The sequence below is a fragment of the Berghia stephanieae genome, chromosome 3 (genome assembly GCF_034508935.2).
Source record: "Berghia stephanieae isolate SIO BIC M18660-M18661 chromosome 3, UCSD_Bste_1.3, whole genome shotgun sequence".
Taxonomy (NCBI): Eukaryota; Metazoa; Mollusca; class Gastropoda; order Nudibranchia; family Aeolidiidae; genus Berghia; species Berghia stephanieae.
In genome coordinates, this window is record NC_088362.1 from 92,129,659 (window position 1) to 92,139,658 (window position 10,000).

The following is a 10,000-nucleotide window of genomic DNA, read 5'->3' on the forward strand; positions in this document are numbered from 1 at the left end:
AGTGAATAGCTATTGGGTTGCAACTTGACAATAATAATAATAAGCATATTTCTATAACGCCTTTCGTCGAAACCTCAAAGCGCTCGTTTACAGGCAATCGATACCAACCTCCACATTCCTCCCCTTAGGTTCGTTCTTGTGAAGATTTACTACATTATTTAAATTACTCTTTTCATAGAGTGCTGTTAAATTATAAAATTATTGTAAAAACAAAGTGTTAAGTAAACATAGGTTACCTCTCTCCCACTAAAAAAGATAAAACATCTCATAATACCATTCGCTTTCTTTGACAAGGGTAGTATACGTACTAATTGTGCCTGAAAGTCTTGACGTCTATGGGATATTTCCAATTGTTTTGAATGCAATTCATTCATTCATCCCATGATCTGATGATCGTCGGGGGGATACACGGGATGCAGTTCTCACCACTTTCCGCCATTCTTCTCTATTGTTGGCCTTCTCCAAGAGTTCTTCCATCTTCATTCCTGTCCATTCCTTGATGTTGTCCATCCAAACTTTCCTTTATCTTCCTCTTCTTCTTCCTCTTTCAAGGGTTCTCCCAATCACCGTTCTACACAAACCTTCATGCCTCACACTGTGGCCAAACCATGACCGTCTCCTTCTTCTAACTTTGGTGATGAGGGGTTCCTGTCGTCCTCCACAATCTTGCACATCTTCTAGTACGTCTTTATTGGTTCTGTGTTCTGTATACGGCACCCGCAGGAGTTTTCGATAACTTTTCATCTCAAAAGCAGAAATTCTCTAATTCTAATTAATGCGCTCTAATTCCGCAGTTAATGTCCATGACTCCCAGCTGTAGAGTAAGATGGAAAGTACCAGTGATTTGTACAGTTTAATTTTTATTTCGATATTGATTGGACTTTTCCATAGTTTTGTCAGTCTCGTTAGTGTTGTCGTTGACATTCCTATTATTGCCTTAATCTCAATTGTACTGGTGTCGTCCCTGGTTATCAGAACATCCTACTATTTAAATATTGATAATTCCTCAAGTTTTTCATTGTCGATTGAAATTTCTGCATGTCTATCATTTCTGCTGTTTACGAGTATCTGAGACTTTTCTATACTTATTTCCATGCCGCAGTGCATTGCTTTATGTGCAAGTGAGTTTGTTATATCTTGTAGTTCTTGTTCGCTTTCAGCCATGAGGTCTATGTCGTCAACAAAACACAAATTACACAATTTTCGTCCGCCAATTGATACAGAGGTTTGATTGTTTTTCGAGAGCTTCGCTCATAATTTTCTCAAGGAAGACGTTTAGAGCATTGGGGAGAGTATGCTGCCTTGTCTGACGCCTACATTTGTCCGAAAAAACTCACCAAGCTTATTGTTGTTGAGAACTGCACTTGTCGCAGTATTATAGAGTGCTTCGATTATTTGACTTAGACCCTCATCGAAACCATAAAAGAGTAGTATCTCCCACAAACCGTTATGCCATACCCTGTCAAATGCTTTCAGAAGGTCTATGAAATTGTGAAATAGTTCATTTTAGTGTTGAAGGAATTTCTCTATCAGAATTCTGTTATTAAAGACTTGTTGTGCTCATCCACCTCGAAAACCCGCTTGCTCTTCTGCCAGGTTATCTTCGTTTTTTTTTTTTTTTTTTTTTTTTTGTTGTTTTTTTTTGGGGGGGGGGTCGGTTTATATCAAAATGTGCGCAATTATATGCTTCCATCTTGTAACCAAATTTCCTAAAGCTGCTAGTATTTGTTTTTCAATTATCATATTTGAAAAAATCCATATTCTAACATTTGGGTCCGGGTTGCCTAGTTGGTAGAGCACTCGATTCATACGTAAAGGGACCGAGATCGATCCCGGGTGCAGTCGAGATTTTTTTCTGACCCCCCCCCCCTGTCCACCCAACAGTGATTGGGTAGCTGGGTCTGTTAGATTTGGCGGAAGTACTTTGCGATAGACCAGCGTCCTATCTAAAGAGTAGCAAGCCATTGCTATCATCCGTTTCACGCTATAGAAACCGGAATAAACTCCGGCTCCATGGGCTTGTGACCCTGGAGGACTGCACACAAAAAAAAAAGATAAATAAAAAAGTCCAACATGTGGGTCGAAGAAATCACTCATAAGGAATTATGCATGAAACAGCAAGCTGTAATTGATTTCTTTGCTGCAGAGAGAAGTGCACCCCTAAACATTCATGAAAGGCTGACATTTGTTTTCGGTGACTCACGTGCTGGCATTCTAATAGATTAAAGGCTGGTTAATTGTTTTACTGTAACTGATGCTGTTCCCACCAAGATTAATGACCAGGCTCGCAGTAATCGTCCACAAACTGGATCGGCCAGAGCAAAACATCAAAAATTTGACAAACTTATCCGAGCAAATCGCGGATGATACAGTCGGGCACTTTGCAAAGGCTTAAAATTTTATAGGGAAGAGTTGGATAAATTGTTTGAACAAACCTTGGTTACAGTAAGGGATGTGCCAGTTGCATATCGAGAATGCTCACACAAAAGTAGGATCACATTGAAAGAAGCCGTTTTTTAAAAAGTCGTGGAACACCTCTTAAAATCCCGATTTAGCTCGAAGTGACTTTTCCCTTTTCTCAAGACTTAAGAGACACCCCAAGGGGATATTTTTTTTCAGTAATGGCGAGGTGCTGGCGAAGGTGACTCGACGGTGTCGAAGTGTATCATGTGAATTCCCCTTCGACGCGTTGCAATAGCATTCAATAGTCTGATGTCACGTCCGCCCAGCTACGAGCAGCTTAGTTCTAAACAAAGAAAATCGGTACTTTTTTGTTCTTCATGCTTGCTAGAACTTTTTCACATGTCATGAGATCAGAATGTATAAAAGTCAAAACATGATCAGATTTATAATGTTTTTCTCCTCTTGATACACTTTTATGCTCGTCGGAGAAGTATTTCATAAGGGCGTCCTCCATTGTTCCGAAAGTTTAGAACCAGTTACTAAGTTACTATGCGTCATTACTAGGGAAGTGACGTCACGACTGTTGACCCCTATATATCTGGATGGTAACGGTGATTATGTTCGAATTTAAAATGATGAACGGAAAGAAAATAAAGTGAACTTTATATAGTTTTGAAAATACTTGGAAGGCGTCAAGACTTTTTAGTTAAACCTTGTATTTTGATGAAAATGAGATGATTCATGTTCTATCTGGCACATCTTTTATGTCGTTGATTAAGGCATTTTATTCATTGTATCCCACTTAATTTGAGTCTGAATGAAAACTCGATTATAGGCAGCAACGGATAGAGTTTAATATATTGAATAAACAGTAAAACTCTCTTTATTCATCCTCAGCTGAATTTTCTCTCGGGTCTCTTTTGAGAAAAAGACCGAATAACTCATGCGTGAGCCGCAGTACAGCGCTGCAAAGTGAGATGTGGGGGCAAGTTTCTTGCTCAAGGAACAAAATCCAATGCCGAAGCGGGGCTCAAACATAGGTCTCCCGGGTGGAAGTGCAATGCTTTTTCCACTTGACCATCTCGCCAGGAAATGTAAATGTAGAAGAGAATCGTGGTTACATCGGGACTGCTGAAGAACCCAGTGAATCAGATAGAGCAAATTATACATAATTGTGGAAACAATCGCATATATCTTTTTATAATTTATATGCTTGATTATCCTTCTTAAAGCGAAAAAGCTTTTTAGTAAGTTTAACATTAATTGGATTTTCATTGGTTTACAATACGAAAGTCGTGACATGAGTTTTCGTCGACCGCTTACTTAGGGACCACCTCTTAAAATGTTCTCATTCCGTCTTATTAGACTTGGACTTAAATGGTTTACAATAACAGGACTCCAGACTCCAACGATGAGAGCCCCAAATTCCAGGCAATTCTTAACTAAAGATAATTTCAAAATTTTAGTTCTTGAAGTTACCTGCAAGGTTTAGTTGTAGCGAACAATGGCATTTATTTGTTGTTTGAACAGAAACGATGAATTGACAATACGATTTGATATCTCATCATTGTCAAAATGGAAATTCTTGTGTTCCATATATCGCCTGTTTATGCGAACAAGTAAAGCGTTGTGCACCGAGGGTTAAAACAATCTTTTTGCATTTAAGACGAGTGTTCTACCATTGAACTATTTGGATTCCCATTGGTTAGACGACTATTTTTTTGTTATGCGAACGCTTGTTTCTTTTTGGTCCAAAGTTTGGATGCCTTTGTAAAAAGGAGTCATTCAACTGTTTAACCAATGGGATCTCTTGTAACCTTGAACACTTCCAATAACTCAATTTTCGCTTTCTTGTAACGCAATTTTTAGGTGCAAGGTGGTCATTGTTGCTGTCTTCTAATCCTCCCCCCCCCTCCCCCTCATATTTCCTTTTCCGCGTTGTTTTCTGGCATTGTCCTGGAATGAGATTACTTGGTTTTGTCCTGACCCTAGTCGGAGTCATTGGTCAAATGCATGGTATTAGTTTTGGGATATGATATTTTTTCCCTTATAAATCATCTCTCTTTTGTCAAATGCCATAGTCTGTGTTTATAATGTATTTTCTAAACATTTGATTGTATTCTTCTAAGTAGGAATATTAGCTTGTGTCTGGATGAAAATTTTGTAGTTGAGACGTAGAAAACGCTAAGGGCTGCCTGAAGCTGGTGATCGTAAAATAATAACGAAAGAGTGAAAATGGAAAGGCTTCGTATGGGAACAAAACAGACATTGGACGTTTCGGGAACAAACCCTTCGTCAGCACAACCATACACAAATAAACGTGGAAAGCAAATAAAATATAATGAAAAATAACTTGTATCGTCTGTACTCAATGGTGGTTGCAGTATGAATAAGAGATGAAGTGAGTAGAAAAGTGCCAGAAGACAATAGAGAATAAAAATTTTCGCAGCGGTGGTGGGGTTTGAACCCGCGACCTTATTGGTACGACAACTCCGCTTGGCCGATGAGAGCGTGACTCTACCGTATGAGCTATCCACGAACACAAAAATATTCGTATCAAACTCAAGTCATTCATTTCTAGAGCTCTCTCTCACCAACTTCTGGAGACCGCGGGTTCAACACACAACCATCGCGAAGTTACCTGGCCAGCAGTTAAGCTTAATAGCCAATATTCTCAACACAAACTATAACATAGAAACGATTGAGACATTGAGTATGCTCCGGTATATGGGGTGAATTATTAATTAAGAAAAGTGAGTGGAGCAGGCACTTATGTTGGTAACAACAAGAGATGATGTGAGTAGAAAAGTGCTCCCTGTGTGGGATTGCCTAAGTTGGTGAGACCGGAAAGAGGCTGGGTGACAGATTCGTGCAGCACTTGCGTGACATATCGAAGTGTGCAGACACAGCAGTGGCCAGACACTTCATTCTGCCAAACCACTGCGATGTACAGTGTGTGCGTGTGTGTGTGCTTAGTTTTTGCCATTCGGTCACTTCCGCCCGTCGACGTAGGGAAACTCACCTGATCAAGTCGTTGGGAACGCGGACTCAACACCAGGATTGACCACCACAAACCTCCACTTCGTCTCCCGCTGTGCAACAACTTCTTAATCAATACTATCTTTGAGCCTTTTAGATGTCAACGTCACCCATATTCATAACCACTGCTGCTCTTACTGCTGCCACTACAGCTACTGCTGCTGCTGCTACTACTACTACTACTACTACTACTACTACTACTACTACTACTACTACTACTACTACTACTACTACTACTACTACTACTACTACTACTACTACTACTACTTCTGCTACTACTACTACTACTACTACTACTACTACTACTACTACTGTTCATACTACTACAACTACAACTCTACCTACCTATTTATCTATCTATCTATCTATCTATCTATCTGTCTATCTACTGACTATCTACCAATTCATAGTCATCTACCTTCCTAGCTATCTCTCATTGTGTCCAATCATCCACTTATTTATCCATTAATATACATATAGACCCAGCTATCACCCGGCTGTTTACTCGCCCTCTCTCAACCCCCCCCCCTTCTCTCTCTCTCTCTCTTTTTTTCTCTCTCTCTCTCTCTCTCTCTCTCTCTCTCTCTCTCTCTCTCTCTCTGCTCCACTCACTTTTCTGAATTTAAAAATTCACCCCATATACCGGAGCATACTCAATGTCTCAATCGTTTCTATGTTATGTGTTTGTGTTGAGAATATTGGCTATTAAGCTTAACTGCTGGTCAAAAATACTTCGCGATAGTGGCGCGCGAACGAGCCGGCGATCTCCAGTAGTGGGTGAGAGAAGGCTTTAGAAATATGACTTGGGTTTGATACGAATATTTTTGTGTTCGTGGATAGCTCAGACGGTAGAGCCACGCTCTTACCTGCCAGGCGGAGTTGTCGTACCAATAAGGTCGCAGGTTCAAACCCCACCACCGCCGCGAAAAATTTTTTATTCTCTATTGTCTTCTGGCACTTTTCTACTCACTTCATATCTTGTTGTTACCAACATAAGTGCCTGCTCCACTCACTTTTCTGAATTAGAACATTTCATTCATACTGCAACCACCATTGAGTACAGACGATACAAGTTATTTTTCATTATATTTTATTTGTTTTCCACGTTTATTTGTGTATTGTTGTGCTGACGAAGGGTTTGTACCCGAAACGTCCATTGTCTGTTTTGTTCCCATACGAAGCCTTTCCATTTTCACTCTTTCGTTGTAGTTGAGACGCCAACTTCATTTTATCCTATTGTTCTTAAGCCAGCTCTATTTGTCCGAATCGACTTGAAGGTGTGTCACACAATGTGTTTTGATTGGTCAAAAATCTACTTGTTAATCCCTAGGGAAAAGTTGACCCTCACTGGGTACGTGGAGTTTCTAACTATCCACACTGAGATGCCGATATTATACTTTTTAAAAAACCCAACACATTTATTAGAAATTTGACCAGAATACGTGTACCTTATTGATACATTGATTGAAATGGCCGGCATCTTGTCAAATCTCTCAAATCTAGGACTCTCTAGTGGTCTGGGGAACCGGGTCGACGTGGTGTATCGCCTTGTAAATTAAATCAAGCAATGTTGAATGTGGTATTTAACCTGGTGGGTGACACCTTCCTCCAAAGATTTTGCCTTTGATTTATGTTAAGGTTTAGGTAATTTTAGACGCATTACTCGTCTCGAACCAAATGTGAATGAGTATCCAACTTGTTTATACAGCAAATGATAGTAATTGTAAGAGAGATCGTACGGAAAAATTGGAGCTTGGCAGACATTTTACAACACGAAATATAAATTACCCCCCCCCCCCCCTTCCTTTACACACACAGTAACATACACACACAGAGAGAGAGAGAGAGAGAGAGAGAGAGGGAGAGAGAGAGAGAGAGAGAGAGAGAGAGAGAGAGGAAGTGTTGTTCAAGAAGAAACCATGCGCTATACGCATGTGGTTGTTACGTACATTTCACTGATTTACCTGTTTAATAGCTAAAACATAAGCAGACCTGCCTCGTATTACGTACAAAAAATTCGTAGAATTACCAAATGTTGTCTCCAATGTCAGAACTCCATGAGCATCTCTAAGTCATTAAAACTTATTGAAGATGAAAGTTGCTGCCAGGCTACATCATTTCAAGGATTTTGAAGTGTTAATTAATCTTTGTGATGGTAAATCGTCGGTTTTTAAAGTAAACTAAAACGACTATATACATTTTCTCCTAAAAATTACAAATGTGTAACTTTACAAGTAGGAAATTAAGGAGCAGGCACCAGTGTAAGATAAAGATCTGAACACGTGTGTATGAAAGGTGCCAGCCAAAGCAAGAAAGAAATATATAAGAAAAATTTTGTTTCCAAAAAATCAGTCTACCTTCACTGGGGATCGAACCTCAGACCTTCTGACTACCGATAATGAGAAAGTCGGAGTTTCGATTCCCAGTCGAGGTGGACTGATTTTTTTTGGAATGCTTTGTTTTCTTGTATTTTTTCTTTCTTGCTTTGCCTGGCACCGTTCATGCACATTTGTTCAGATTTTTATTTTACAAGTAGGCAGGTCTGATCGAACGTAAAGACAAAGACCTTGAGGAATCTTTAGTGTGGTCTGTCATTGAACTGATGGGACCGATCAGTCTGCTGTGTCAGTCTCTTATCTCTTACATAATTAACCAGTTAACTTCCGTACTCGGGAAAAACACGTATTAAAATGTTTTGCCAGAAATCTAGTCCATCAAATATCGATTGGTTTAAATGACCCTCATCTTGGCAAAAACGCTCAAACCTAGGACTTTAATGAAGACTTCACAAGTTCCAGGTTTGGGAGTTTTTGTCAAGATGGAGGCCATTTAAATCGATCAATACTAGAAGGACGGGATTTCTAGCCAAATTCTTGGATACGAGTTTTCCAGAGCACGGCATTTAACTGGTTAAAATGATAATTGTAATACTAAATTATGGATTCTTGCTAAAGGACGGGTTACACTAATTTGAATAATGTGTTCCACATCAAAGAGCCGACAGTTTGGCTTTTTAAATCCAATTTTTGAAAATTACAACATCGACTCAAGAGGTCGTTTGGTATTGTATCATATTTTAACCCTTACCTTACCAACCATAGGAAAAATCGTCACATTCGTAACGATGCAGCCAACAATTTCCTCATGCTGATATCTTTTGTACATCACAACATTTTTAAAAAATACATTTGGTTTAGCTATAAAAACTTGAAACTGTGATATGGAGCTTATTTTGCTGAATATTATGTATAGAAAGTACTTGTTCCTGTTTTGTTTGAGTAATAACAATCTATTTTTGTGCTGGGTGGGTGTGACCTTTCGGGAAAATTTCTGAAAATGGCTGGTGAGGAGTTAAAGATCAATTTATTTTTCAATGAATAATACGGAAATTTTAGTAGATATGTATAACCCATCGCTCCAAACTTGTGGTTAATCGGGGCCTTGAGAAAGGTGTAAAATGAGTACCTGGCCGTCACCAGCGTTGTCTCTGTCCGAAAAAAAATGTATTATGCCCAACAGGCGTCATGTCATGTCTTCCATGTTAAGTGTTGTTGTTGACCAGGGACCCTTGTAAAGCGCTTTGAGCACATCAAGTGGATATTGCGCTATATAAAAGCTCAAGTTGTTATACAGGTCTGATAACCGGGCGCAATTATGGGCTCAATTTAACATTGTTGAAATGGTGGGTGCTTTTGTTTGTCAGTATAGAGAGAGAGAGAGAGAGAGAGAGAGAGAGAAAGAGAGAGAGAGAGAGAGTGGGAGAGAAAGTAAGAGAGAGGGAGAGAGTGATTGAGTATCTGTGTGAGATACAGAAAGAGAGAATGAGAGAAAGAGAGAAAGAAAGAGAAATAGAAAGCGAAAGGGGGGGGGGAGTAAGAGAGAGTGAGGGTGTGTGTATGTATGTAATGTATGCATTTGTGTGTGTGTGTGTGTGTGTGTGTGCGCGCGCGCGCGCTCGAGCGCTCGTGTGTGTGTGAGAGAGAGAGCGAGAGAGAGCGAGAGAAGGGGGGGGGGAATAAACGTTTTTGTTTTGTATATATATATATATATATATATTATATATATATATATATATATATATATATATATATATATATATATATATATATTGAATCGTGTTTGATACAAATATGGTACGAAAAGTGCTCGACATGTAGTAATGGAGTGAATTATTATTTTAATAATTTTGGTAAATATTGAAATTTAAACTATCTAAACATCAACTTTAAATTGATTTTTGGAAATATCTGATTTCCCTTTAGTTGGTGGGGAAAAGGTTAAACTGTGCCAAGTCATCATTGTAGATAAGAACTTGACGTTGAAGGAACTCCGAACTGAAACATCGTCCATTTAATACAAGACTTCAAGCGGAGACCCTTACACTACAAGTCAACTAATAGTAAGAGATAAACAGAGAAAACTGCTTAGGACGAGACGCACAGGTAAGGTATAGCTTATTTAGATTTATAATCGGTGATATCAAAATTTAAAGTCTGAAAAAGTGTTTATGAAACAGTGCCAGACAAGTCCAGAAAGAAAAATACAAGAAAAGAACGAA

The 10,000-nt window shown here is 39.1% G+C and overlaps 2 protein-coding genes across 3 annotated transcripts in view; both read left to right on the forward strand.

Annotated features, from left to right (window-relative positions):
- LOC144968826 (uncharacterized) overlaps window positions 1–10,000 on the forward strand; it is a 240,103-nt gene that overhangs the window by 200,221 nt on the left and 29,882 nt on the right. The gene's annotated exons all lie outside the window — the stretch shown is intronic.
- LOC144968829 (uncharacterized) overlaps window positions 9,730–10,000 on the forward strand; it is a 23,004-nt gene continuing 22,733 nt past the window's right edge. Inside the window, exon 1 of the mRNA XM_078907554.1 lies at window positions 9,730–9,884. The gene's annotated coding sequence lies outside the window, so the exon portion shown is untranslated. The remainder of the gene's footprint in view (window positions 9,885–10,000) is intronic.